The sequence below is a fragment of the Canis aureus genome, chromosome 21 (assembly GCF_053574225.1).
Source record: "Canis aureus isolate CA01 chromosome 21, VMU_Caureus_v.1.0, whole genome shotgun sequence".
NCBI classification, from domain to species: Eukaryota; Metazoa; Chordata; class Mammalia; order Carnivora; family Canidae; genus Canis; species Canis aureus.
The window spans coordinates 27,968,683-27,982,463 of NC_135631.1; the positions used below are offsets into that span (position 1 = coordinate 27,968,683).

A 13,781-nucleotide genomic window follows, 5' to 3' on the forward strand; every position below is an offset into this window, starting at 1 on the left:
GTACTTTTCTTAAAGACCTTCTCCTCCAGGAAGTGTCCAAGGATAATTAAAATGGAAATGCCGAAGTAAAGGGAAGAAAAGACCCAAAAAGCTAACTAAGCCCTGCCTCTTCTCCACAGACATAAGTACACTTGTTTCTTATCTCTGTGTTTACTCTGCATTTGTTAAAATTCACTATTCAACCAGATGCTGCTTTCTTCGATTTGCCACAGTTGTGTTAGCTTCTCGGGGTCCGTGTCTCTCCCGCTACGTTGAAGGTGACCCTGAGGCCGTCGCCCAAGTTCTGCAAGCCTGGCACTAATGAAACTTAGTCTCTAGGTCCTGGCTGTGTGACTTTGGGTAAATTACTTTCACTTTCTCAGACTCTCCCCATATGCCTTTCGTGACCTCAAGGCAGCAGGCAGGCTGAGGGCTGTGAGTTGAGAAGTTTCCGTCTCCCTTGTTTCCTCAACACGTTAAGCAGCGTGGCCTGATGTAGGGGAATTTACTTTCCGGGCTTCACCTCCCTCACTCGTTGAAACAATGATGGTCATATCCAACACCAAGTCTGTTGTGGGGGGAACAGGAAAGAAGTCAATGGGACACAGAATTTGGCACAGGAGGCCTTGTTACTGTTTTGCTTTGGTGGTGGCTTTATTTTCAGCATTCCTGGGCATCGATGAAACAGAGGAAAATCACTTGTAGCCCAGAATTTTACAGAGTGCATAATAAGCACAGAAATGTATTCAGTAGTTCATATGTGAACTGAGAAATCCTTTTCCATTGTCCCCAGTGCTGCCAGATTCCTGATCCTGCCCATACTCCACTCTGAATTTTCTTTCTGGTCAGGTTGCCACCCTCCAAAATGCACTCCAGTGACTCGATTGCTCTCCTGGCCACTGCCAGGCCCTGTAGGCACCCATCTGTTTTACTTACTGGGTGGATTATTGCTTAATCAATGGCTCTCTGGCCTACTGTCCATTCCCATATTTGAAACCGGATTGCAGTGGCTGCTCCGTAGTCATGCACCTTGATCCTGCCTTCCTTCTCTGAGCTACCTGTTGCCCATCCCGCCCTCCCTGAATGCACTTTGCATCCACCCTTCAGACTCGGCATCAGACCCTTGGACACTCTCATCACACAAGGCTTCTCCAGTGGAATTTCCCTCTAGGTTTTGTTGCCACCAATGTTTCCGTTGGTGACATTTTTCTCTTCTTTTTGCTTTCTTCCTCTTCCTTTCCCTTTCTTCAAACTTATTCGGTGCCTGACAGTGTGCTAAGTAACTTACACGCATAAACATATTGAACTCTCAAGTATACATTCATTTTATAGATAGAAAAATTGAATCCTGGTGGTTAAACAACTCCCAGAACGAGTATATTTTGGACTGTAGAATCTGACCTCAACCTTGTAATCAATACGTGTTGATTGAAAATGAATGAGAGTTGTAGTAGATTCATTCAGTCAACAATTTTGGAGGTCCTCCTCTGAGCAGATCGTCTCTCTGGGCAGATTCTTCAGGAGATGAATGTGAAAGTATTTTATAAACGTTAAATACGGGTCAAATAATGTATACAGCCTATAATATATACATTTACATCATATATGAATATATGCATGTGAGTACATTTACATAAGTGTGCGTATGTGGGCATATGTTTATATTTGTATGTACATACATACAAATATGTTTACATTTTTGTTATCTGCTACAGAACAAAATTCTCTAAATTCAAGGTATCTCAGCCATTTCAAAGTCATAGAGAAGAGCCCAAATATGAGAACACTTACAGGTTGTCTGTCGACAGAGCTATAAGAAAATATGGCCTCATCATTTTTATAAACATAGACACAAGGGGGAGGAGACTTAGCGGTTTAATTTAACATGACTCAGAACCTGGTTATCATCTTTGGAAACTGCTAGCACATCGGGTAGCCTCTGAACGTCCTTAATCATTACGTGTGGAGAGTTAATATGTCAGGTTGCGCGCTCTTGCTATATCTAGCCATGTATTATTGTAAATGCAAAGGTTAAACAAATCAGACAGAGATTTGATTTCTACTGTATGGTTGATGTCAAAACCGTATGAGCAAAAGTAATAAGATTTTCCCCATTCTCCCCAGCACTTTTCTACAGACACAATGCATTTATACACTTTACATAATCCTGAGAGATGCTCATAATACCTCCTAGTGCTCTGCATAGAAACCTAGAAATAAGAGGCTTGTTTCTTTGACTCTCCCTTGGCTCTATAATTTTGCAGTGCCTTCCTGTGGATGGGGTGACCTGCCCACACTCTGACGAGGTTTGGCCAAGAAACTTGCTTTGATCTCTAGAATGAGACAGAAGCGACAGTCTGCCAGTTCCAAACTTATGCCTCAAGAGTTCCTCTGGCTCTGTGTCAGGAGAACATGCCTTGGTGAAGGTGGTAGAGAATGAGACAGGAAGGGCAGAGACCCAAGTTCCTGGATCCTCCAGTTGAAGCCAGCCTATACCAGCCAACATTCATCCAACCTTGAACATGTGAATGAGAGGGTCAGAGTCAGCATAACCTTCCAGCTGATCCCAAACCAATAGATGCTTGTTGTTATATGCTCACTGAGCTTTTGTGGGTGTCTGCTAAAAAAAGCAGGGCTCACTTAAGTTGATGAACTGCTTGGTAAGAGGACAAGAAGACAAGTTATTGTTTAGATGCAAGAAAGAAATTAAAAAAAAATTAACAGAGAAAGCAAAACAGTGCCTTGTCTAGAGATGTGAACTGTTTTCCTCGAAGCAACCCTAAGATGATCCAGGAGGATAGCCAAAGCTGCCTCTGGGACCTCAGCAGAAGGTCTAAGAATTCCCTGGAACAGGAAAGATGCAGAGAGGGGGGAAAGACATTGGAGTTAGCCAAAGGAAGGATCTGGAAAATGTAATATGGTCAAATGAGCCAAAATTACAGAAGGTTGGTTTATTTATTATTTTTAAAATACGTGTGAATTCTTCTACTGGGAAAAAGATCCAGAATTTAGCATTACAGCTAGTGCCGGAGGAATTCAAGGGCTACTGGAGCAGAGATGAAAACTGGAACTAGAATTGTTTTAAATTTGGAAGACATTTGGAAATGACTCAATCCAACTGTTGGTTTTTAAAACCTTTTCTGCTTCACCTCCTTTCTTCAAGCAACTATTTAGGCGGCCTTCTCATACGCAATAGATAAGAGTCCCTACAGCTGAGTTCAGGATGGACTAGGGAGCATGGAACCCTACCCCCCTAACTCCCTCAGTGTTCTCTGAGTCACTGTTGGAGAATTTTCAGGGCCCATCAAGGCCATGGAGGTCAACCAGCCCCAACAGGAGGCCTATAACTTGAACACCTGGTGAAGAGTTTTATTAATAACTGAGCTACTTTAGGGCAACCCTGGTGGTGCAGCGGTTTAGCACAGCCTGCAGCCCGGGGTGTGATCCTGGGGACCTGGGATCGAGTCCCATGTTGGGCTCCCTGTGTGGACCTTGCTTCTCCCTCTGCCTGTGTCTCTGCCTCTCTCTCTCTCTCTGTGTCTCTATGAATAAATAAATAAAAAAATCTTAAAAAAATAACTGAGCTACTCTAAAGGATCTATTACTATTTCTGTACTTGTGAACATTATAGTGTTTTTTTTTTCATTATAGTGTTCGCATTTTTTCTGTTTCATCCAATATAGAATACATTGATATGCTGAGGGCTAATTTGGGTCTTTGGAGAAATATAATTTCAAGAAATACTATCGACTTAATTATAAATTATAAATTTGACATGAATTCTTGTCTTTCAGGGGGACTTTTGCTTACAAACGATCATTCTACTTCTTGAATTTTATTTAGTTTAGTCTCCACCAGATGAAGATCTTCTTTGCCTTCTGGCTCCGAGTTCAGTACATTTGTCTTTCCAGCACAGTATTATGCTTCAGGAGCTGATGAATCTCAACGTTCGGTGACCACCGTTTATGACCATTAAATTGGTGCCTAATGCTTGCAGCATCAGGCTAACGTGAATGTTGGATTAATAAACATTAATAAAAAATAATTAATAAATTAATAAACTAATTTATTATTAATAAATAATAAATTAATAAAGCCAAGATAAATTACAATATATAATCCCTAGGCTAGAACAATTACAAACTAGAATCTTTATCCTTTCACCATAAAGTTCAAATTCTTTGATATGTTAAGCATGGCCCTACAGTCCATAGATTCTGCTGTGTGTCCCATTACCTCACGACCTACAGCTTTGAAATCCTGTTCAAAGTCTTCATAGTTCATCAGAAATGCCATGCTGGACTGTGGAGTGTGGACCGCTGGGGTTGGTGAAGGATCTCAAGATGGCTGGGTGAAAACTTGCTCTAAAAGCCATTGACTGGGTAGATTTTGGGGAGATCATACCCCCAAACTGGAAGGCCATTGCCAACTCCCTGAAATCTTGGAATGAGATGCTTACCTCCAGGTTGTCTACTTTTCCTGAGAAACCACCAGCTATTGACTGTGCTTATTACAAGGCCAATGTGGCAAAGCCTTACTTGGTAGATGACTTTGACAAGAAGTTTAATGCCCTGAAGGTTCCTGTGCCAGAGGATAAATACACTGTCCAGGTTGGATGTTGAGGGAAAAGAAGATGTGAAAAGCTGTGCTGAGTTTTTGTCTCTCTCAAAGGCCAAGATAGAAGAATAAGAAAAAGAGCTGGAGAAGATGAAGAACATAATTCCATTTGATCGGATGACCATTGAGGACCTGAATGAAGACTTCCCAGAAACCAAATTAGACAAGAAGAAGTATCCCTATTGGCCTCACAAGCCAATCAAAAATGTATAAACTTGAGTTGGGGAGAAAGCCCTGGCCCTCATACTATAAACATTGGACATTAAAAATAATGATACAGAAGAAAAAAAAAAAAAAAGAAAGAAATGCCATGTTGCTTGATCTGTTACATCTTTGCAAATGCTGTTCCATTTCTATGGCTGCTCTCTTCACTAGTTGCCAACATGGTAAATTCTGCATCCTATAAAACCCAGCGCTAGCACTGCTTTCCGTGATGGGGTAAAATAGCCCCACCTCTCCGTGACTTGTTTGCTGTGCACTTTGTTCTGGCATTGCACTGTATTATGACTGCATATACGCCCTGCCTCCATGACAATAGAAAACTCATCATGGCATCTCTTGTATGGCAAGGATGCTTCACATATGTGAACTCACTTCATCTTCCAACTCGATGGAATGGAAGTATTCTTGTCATCTCCATTTTACAGATGTGGAGAGTGAGGCATAAAGAGGTTGCAGAGCTGGATGGGATTTGGATCCAGGCAGACAGATTCCAGAGGCTGCGTATACTATGCCTCTTGACCTTGCAAACTCCCTAAATGTCTTGGTGCTTCAGTACTTGTGGATTTGAACCAAAGATATTAGGGTGTACACAGTCTCCACTACAGCTACTGAGAGGGACAGAGGTGTCTCATCTAGGAAGTTGCTGGTTTTCAAAGGGATTCTAAAAATGTGGGGACTGTAAAGCCCTCCATGAACTTGAATGGCATCAATCACTATGCATTCACTCAGAAAGAAGATCAGAGCCATCCAGCCAATTATATGCTCCTTGGCTCAGATCATATTTCTTCACGGATCTTTTATCACATGACATCCCATATGCATTTGTTTAATGAAAGTGATGCTATCACCTCTCACTTTGCTTTCCCACAGTTCTGCAACTAAAACAGATTGGGGAAAGAGACTTTTTTCTTTTCTTTTCTTTTCTTTTTTTTTTTTTTTTTTTTTAACTCCAAGAGGTGAACTGACAATCAGCGTTATATCTGCTACTTTCCTAATTTACCTTGGCTATTGGAGGAATTGTCTTATCAGATTTCCCATTCTAATCACTCATAAAACAGCTATGGGGCCCTTGAATATTAACAAACAATGGTTCCAAAGAAAACAAGATCCTGGCTTGAGGGCATATTCAGTTATCTGACAGGTCAGCAAAGCATTCCTGTTGTGCACACCAGTCACAAAACGTCTGTAACCAGCATGATGCCATTGGTTATCAAAAACAGTCCACAATGAAAATAAGGTAGGGAGAAGCTTTAGGATGTGGAGAAAGGCACTAATTAAAACTAGTGATGCCAACTACAATGTTTCAAAATCCAGCTCATAGACAGCTCAACATCCAGTGAAATGTAATGGAGTGGCACAGATTTAGTGGAGTGTTGCTTTATTTCTCCAATTATAAAATTTAGGGCATGATAAAATAGGAAGTAGAAAAGGATTCCAGGAAGGACTGGATGACTGTGGGGCAAATCATCCCCCTAGATGAGATCATTTTACCAAACCAGGAAGGCACTGATTACTGATTCAGATTCCCAAGTCTGGGATGTGCATATACCACTAGTTTGGTGTCAAATATCCACTACTGAACTTGGTTCCTTCCCAGTATATCTAGAGTGTCTGGCAAAAGACTTCTTTCCATTCTCTTTCTACCAAATATTTTCTACATGGTGTCCAAGTCATTGTCTAAGGGGACACAGACTACAACATATTCAGGACTGTACCAGTTCTTCCCTGGTCCATTAATTAGGGGCCAAGGAGGACGTGCCTCTGTGTATACATTGCCAAGCCAGTCTTCTATTAATGCTCTGTAGTTCTATTTGGACATCTCACAGGCCCCTTGCAACTTATCAAATCCCAAATGCAACTCAGTCATTGCTCTCCTGACAAACACATCTTTTTTTTTTTTTTTCCCATTCTAGGGCCTATTACTAACAATATGCTGATATTTCTATCTATTGGTCACGTCAGAAACCCAAGTGGATGCAGAGAGCATTCTGGAAAGACTGTGAGAAAGCATAAAATAGAATAAAGTTTGAACAGGAGAAAGGTGGAGAAGTAAAAGACAAACAATGAAATCTGTTATAAGGCATGGGAATGGGCACCTACTTCTTTCCTATCCCAGTGCCCACATTGCATCTATCACTAAGTTCAGCCTTTTCTATCTCTGAGAGAGCTCTCAAATCTCTTCATTTCTCTCTCCCCATCTCCCTAGTCCAAGCTACTATCATTTTGTCCATTTACTACTGCATTGGTCTCCTCTCTGATATCCCAAATCCTCTTATCTTTCCATAATCCACAGGCTCACATTTATAATCCAAGCAATTTTTTTCAGCGTAAATCTTATATCATCCTCCAACTTAAAACTCTTCTAGGTTTTCCACTGTCCCAAAAATAAACATCTAAATTCCTAGCAAGGCTATGACAAGGCAGCCCAGAACAGGCTTTGATTCTTCATTGATCCTACCATCTGGTTCTTAATTGTGCATAGATTTTTGTACCCCAGGGGACATTTGCAAATGTTTGGAGTTAGTTTTATAGTAATGGTCATGAGTATGCACTGGTTTCTCGTTGACAGAACCTCTAGATACTGCAAAAAATTCTACATTACTAGGACAGCTTTCTCACAACAAAGAATTAGTTAGCCCGCAATGTCAAAGTGCTGAGACTGATAAACCCTGGTCTCACCTTATCTCATGCACCTCTTCCCTTTCACTCCCTTCATTTCAGCTATTCCCTGCTTCTTTCATTTCCATGAATTCACTGTATTTAACCACATCTTCAATTTTTCAGTATGGTATTCCTTCTTCCTGGAATAATCTGCACATTCTCCTCTCTAACCCCTAATGTTTGACTTGACTCACTCCCCCTCATTCTTAGTTCTCAGCTTAGTTACCTACGCAGGGGAGCCTTTCCTGAACCATCACACTAGATTGGATTCCTTTCCCATATATTCTCAGACACCCAGTATCTTCCCTCATAAATATACCGTTATTGTCAGCCTTTCCCGCAATACTATAAATTCCTTGAGGGTAGGACACGTCAGCCTCATTGACTTGAACTCCAGAACCTAATATTAATCTCTCAAAATATATCTAAAGTAATCACTTAATGAATAAGTACATGCATGCATGAATGAATCAATGAATTAGAATTCCAAGACTATACAATTTTGGCAAACCAGCTCTTGGCTTAAATTACAGTTGGCCTATGTGGAAGGCAACTGTTCTATAATTACCATTAGCATCATTCTTTTCCCAGTATAGACCACAGGCTAACTAATAACATTCGTGAACATTCGGTGGCTTCTATATTTTAGAAGTATGATTTCAAGTGTCCTTACTGTACATGGAAGTTTATAAAACCTAAATCCATCCTTCCACCGTTTAGTGACAGTAAAAGCCTCTGACAATCCATATCCAAGAATGTTGTGAAATCAATGAGAGATGAAAAGTTTCTCCCTTGCAATCATAATAAATGGTGGTGCCATTTTATGTTTCACCTAGAAAAACCAATGTCTTGCCTAGATCCACATATAATTGGATTTTAAAATACCTATTCCTACCATCATCTCTTTATTTATTTTATTTTTTTATTTTTTTGGAAACATCTCTTTAAAACAACAGTGCTTTCTTGGACATGATGTTCTAGTCACATATATATTTACCTACTTCTTCTTTCTGGATAAAAGTAACACTTTCCCATTGCAAAGGAATCAATGAGTAATTTTATATGATTACTTTGGACAAAAAAAAATGTAATTCCCATAAGCCACTAGCTTCCACAAATTCCAGACAGAGCGAGTAGGTGGCATTTGAATATCTTGATCACAAAGGAAAGCCCCATTTGGTTGAAATGAAAGGAAAGTGGCTGACTACAGCTTTCATAGACATAAATTCAGCTCATGGAGCAATTCATTCAAGCTGCAGACAATAATACAATGATGTATTTTTGGGTATATACCATTGTGACTGGAACAATCTGCTTCCTTCGTAATTAATATTGGGTCTACAGATATTGAAATGGGAATGGCACCAGTTTCTTTCAACAAAAGGACATTTAATGGAACCACACAGGAAATGATGACTTGGCCAACTGTGAAGGAGAAACACTTCCTGGGCAGGAAGTGTGTGTTCCTGTCAAAGGGGCATCTGTACTCCTCTCTTGCTGCAGGGAGAAAGGACAACTTGTAGAGTAGATTAAAAGGGGGCTATAACAAATTCAGGCTAGAGCAGCTTCAGAGTCAGTCATATGGAGCAGAAGAGGAGGGAGATTCCCTAGCACAGACTGAACTGCACACTCTGTAGCCACTTCTGGGGTGTACACACCAAAACTCAGAATCCAGGCAAACACTTCAGAAACATCAAACAAACAAAACTAAGGCAAAAAGAACTGGATCAAGACAGATCAAGAACAGAGACTTCCTTTCATTGGAGTTGTTGTTGGTTATGGTTGAGTTTTCCAAGTGAGGAGGAAACAGAGAGCCTAATCTTTTGTATAGTGTGGCACTTTATGACAGATCCCTGACTGCTGAACTACTAAGTAGTTTGGAATACCCTCTTTGGAAAGAGGTGTTACTCATACTTTATAGTTTCTTGTGACATATTCAAAAGGGGCTGAGCTAACGAATATCTTCAAGGTTATGTAAATGACTAAGCTAGGCAAATTCTATTAATATGAGCTTTGTGCTCCTAGTGACCACAGTCTAAATTAAAAAACAAAACAAAACAAACAAAAAAAAAACAACACTTATATCTGTGAGGCATAAAACATCTAATTCATATTAAATTATTTCTTTTTAAAAAATATTTATTATTTTAGAGAGAGACAGCACAGGAGTGGGGAGAAGGGCAGAGGGAGAGAGAGAATCTCAAGCAGACTCCTGGTGACCAGGAGCTTGATATGGCATTCCATCCCATGACCCTGAGATCATGATCTGAGCTGATATCAAAAGTTGGCTGCTTACCAAACTCAGCCAACCGGGCTCCCTTTAAAGTATTTAAATTATTTAATTCTTATAATGATACTCTGACAATCCCATGAGAAGGGTACTATTATCTGGTTCACTTTGCATCTGACAAAACAGGCCAGAAGAGGTTAAATGACATTAGTGAGGTGACACAGCTCGTGAAGAGTAGAGTTGAGATTCAAACTATCTGACATATTGTGGTTTATGCAGCTCCTTTGTGGCAAGCATCTATATCCCTTCTTCACTTCCAGCTGGAGAATTCTGTTTGTGCCTCTCTACCCCAGAGCCTCAGCACCCCCAAAAGTACCTCTCATCTTTTCCAGCTCAGGCTGGGACAAGGATAGTATGTAGACTATGTGTTTCCTAGGGCAGGGCAGAGTTTACACACACATTCATGTGGTATCCACACGAGCCATTGGAGATCTTTCCTTGGAATACAGGAAGTGGGCAGTCTCCGTGAAACTCCAGGGATGGTACAGATAAACCCAACAAACACAAACAAGTGGAAAGAGATGGATTAAGCAGTATGAAAACAAAAATCAATTAAAAAAAATCCACAAGGTACAATATTCCATTGGCCAAGGTGATAATACCAATTCAGATAAGTATCAAGGATTTTCCTCCTACCAATCTTTATCTCAAGACAGGTTCTTCAGCTTAGCAAAGAATTTATACAACAAAACATTAAAGATTAATATCTATAATATTTCCAAAGAAAGGGACTATTTCCCTGACATGTCTTTTTCCCCTCAAGGTCCCAAAAGAAGGAGAATATGATATAACCTGCAGTTTTCTATTCAATCAAACTTAAATTCTCTATGGCTAACTTCCCATAAATATTTCTGGATAAATCATTCAATGTTTCTCTTAAGGCACCTAGAAACATCACTGACTGTCACCCCTAGAACCAACAGCTAAGGAATGGCAGACAGAGATTATGGAGACATGCTAATATACTTTGATGAATAAGGTACCCTGAAACAGTGTCTGAAAAATATAAAATACTTGACTCAGTCATATATCACCTGCATATTTTACATAGACTAATCCTTCTTTTACTCTCCCTAAAGAATGATGTTGAAAGGCAAATAGGATGCTGAGTAGAAACTGGTGATCCTAATCTAAAACGGAATCACCGAACTCTGAGGGCTTTTTCCGGCTTCCCCTTGTGTGTATACCAAAGTAGGGCTCTTTCATCCATTTGCTTATTCATTCAAAAAAACATTTATTAACTAGGCCCATGCTTTACATGTTTTAATATGCAGAGAAACGACCCTGTAATACTTTAAAGTGCAGACTGGGTTTAGGGTAGTGTTTACAATTCTGCATTTGTAGAGGAGATCTAGCCAAGGCTGCTGGTCTGTGGACCACTCTTTGACTAGCAAGTTAGATCACAATAGTCCCACTGGTTCGTTCATTTTTTCTTTTCTTTTTTTTCTTTTCTTTTCTTTTCTTTTTTTCTTTTCTTTTCTTCTTTTTTCTTTCTTTTTTTCTTTTCTTTTCTTTTCTTTTCTTTCTTTTTTCTTTTCTTTTCTTTTTTCTTTTCTTTTCTTTTCTTTCTTTTTTCTTTTCTTTTTCTTTTCTTTTCTTTCTTTTCTTTTTTCTTTCTTTTATTTTCTTCTTTTCTTTTTTCTTTTCTTCTTTTCTTTTCTTTCTTTTCTTTTCTCTTTCTTTTCTTTCCCTTTCTTTCTTCTTTCTCCTTTCTTTCTTTCTTTCTTTCTTTCTTTCTTTCTTCTTTCTTTCTTTCTTCTTTCCTTTCTTCTTTTTTCCTCTCTTTTCAGAGAGAGATAGAGAATGCACATGCATGTGTGTACTGGTGGGGGGAGGGGCAGAGGAAGAGGGACAGAGAATCCCAAGCAGAATCCACACCCAGTGCAGAGCCCCATGTGGGTCTCTGTGTCACAACCCTGAGATCATGGCCTGAGCCAAAATCAAGAGTCAGATGTTTAACCTACTGAGCCACTCAAGCCTCCCTAACTAGTATTTCTAGAATAGTGGAAACGTTCTATATCAACTCTGCCCAGTATGGTACCCAGTAGCCAATATGACTACTAAACATGTGAAATGTGACTAGAATGACTAGAATGACTGAAGAAATTTTAATTTTATTTACCCTTATTACATAAATTCAAATTTAAATAGTCCCATGTGGCTAGCAGCTACATTATTGGAGAGTACATTCTCATCAAAAATAACTCACCGACTAACAGAGAAGAAGATATTTAAACAGATTGTTGGTACGTTAGTTCTATAATGATATTATTAACAGAATAACACAGAAGCATAGAAGAGGAAGAAATGAAGGGGCATGATATATCAACATGTTCCAGTTGAATGAACTGGTCTTCAATTTTCCTAAGAGCTCAAAGGCAAGGGATCTGCAGCCTGTGAATATGGTTGGAACAATAAAAGCAAGGTGGACGGGAGAAGATGATGGCATGTTGAATTTTACATTGCTGAGGCCTGGATAAATCAAGGATACCCAGGATCCCTGAGTGGCGCAGCAGTTTGACGCCTGCCTTTGGCCCAGGGCGTGATCCTGGAGACCTGGGATCGAATCTCATGTAGGGCTCCCGGTGCATGGAGCCTGCTTCTCCCTCTGCCTGTGTCTCTGCCTCTCTCTCTCTCTCTCTCACTGCGTGCCTATCATTAAAAAAAAAAAAAAAATCATGGATACCCCTCCAAATATAGGAAAAGACTTTTTTCTTAGTTGCCATATCACTGCAATCTTATATCTTTGTTAGAAAGTCTAGATGAAGAGCCGTCTCTGTACCAATTGGATGGCAATAAAATTCTCTGAGAAAACAGACAGAATCACGAACGATCATAGGAAAGGCTGGTTGACACCCAACATTCCCCCATCCTAAGGAAGAAATAAGTTGGTGTGATAGTTACAGGCAACATATGACCTAAAGAACCACATCAAATTGTCATGACAACTGATGGTCTGTGGTCTGGAAAAAACCCATCTGATCTCGCTGACACTCATTAATGGAACTCCAGCTGTGCCTGCTTTTGAACGAGAAAGAAGCAAGAGAGGGAGGGGAGCAATACAAGGGTCTATGCGGCTTATTAATAGTTCTCAGGATTCCTTCCTAATGGGTTTAGTTTGTCCTGAAAACAATAATATTCAGTATCAGCATCACTATCTTCTGAAATACACATCATCTTTTGAAATAAACACTTTTTCCCCCTTGTACACATTTCAGAAAGAGTGAGCCAGTCATTAAAATTACACAGTTCTGAGTCCATTGCTTTTTCTTCCCCTAAATTGTTGCTGAGTAGGAGAAGATAAATTTGTCTCCTTTTTTGTTTTTGTTATATTGTCTTTCAGTTAATGGAGGAAACAAGTACTTCATTGTAACTATGGTAACAAAGGCACTTTTTTTTTTTCTTTTCTTTTCTTGTAGTTTGGCAGATATTCAACTCTGGGATGTGGCAAATCTCAAAGGTCTTAACCAATTTGTCATTAAAAGTAAAACCCCAAACGATTTTCTCCTTAAGTTTTAATAGCTACGAAATATCCATTAGAAGAATAACATCACAGCCATGTGGAATGTTGATGTAATGTACACTAAGGTTCAATAAACATTCATTTTGCCTTAACTTTTATGAAATGGAGATGGGCTGCATGCTTCTTGGGAGATAGATACATCTCCATTTAGTTTTAGCACAACTCTCATCAAACAGACTCCTATTTAAAAATCTTCAACAATTTGTATCATTTATCAAATCAAATCCAGACAGCCTAGCTTCTATTCCCAGGCAAAAATCCTAGAACTCTACTTTGAAACCTAAAAGAACTCTTAACCATATTCAATATGTGCCCCTACCATGCTTATGTTCCTGCTTTTGCCAATTACAGCTAAATGGTTAAACTCATTCTCTCTCTCTCCTCTGTATTTCCGTTTCACTCCTTAGTCCCATATTTCTAACTCAAATATCACTGCATACATCCTTCTTGGACCTCACAGCTATCCTTCCATATAATTCCACAGCTATC

The 13,781-nt window shown here is 39.6% G+C and overlaps 1 protein-coding gene and 1 pseudogene across 7 annotated transcripts in view; one reads left to right on the forward strand and one right to left on the reverse strand.

The window, feature by feature from the left end:
* Positions 1-13,781, reverse strand: part of LRRC4C (leucine rich repeat containing 4C) — a 1,161,603-nt gene that overhangs the window by 720,385 nt on the left and 427,437 nt on the right. The window lies entirely within an intron of this gene.
* On the forward strand, positions 4,323-4,809 carry LOC144293448 (ATP synthase peripheral stalk subunit d, mitochondrial-like; annotated as a pseudogene).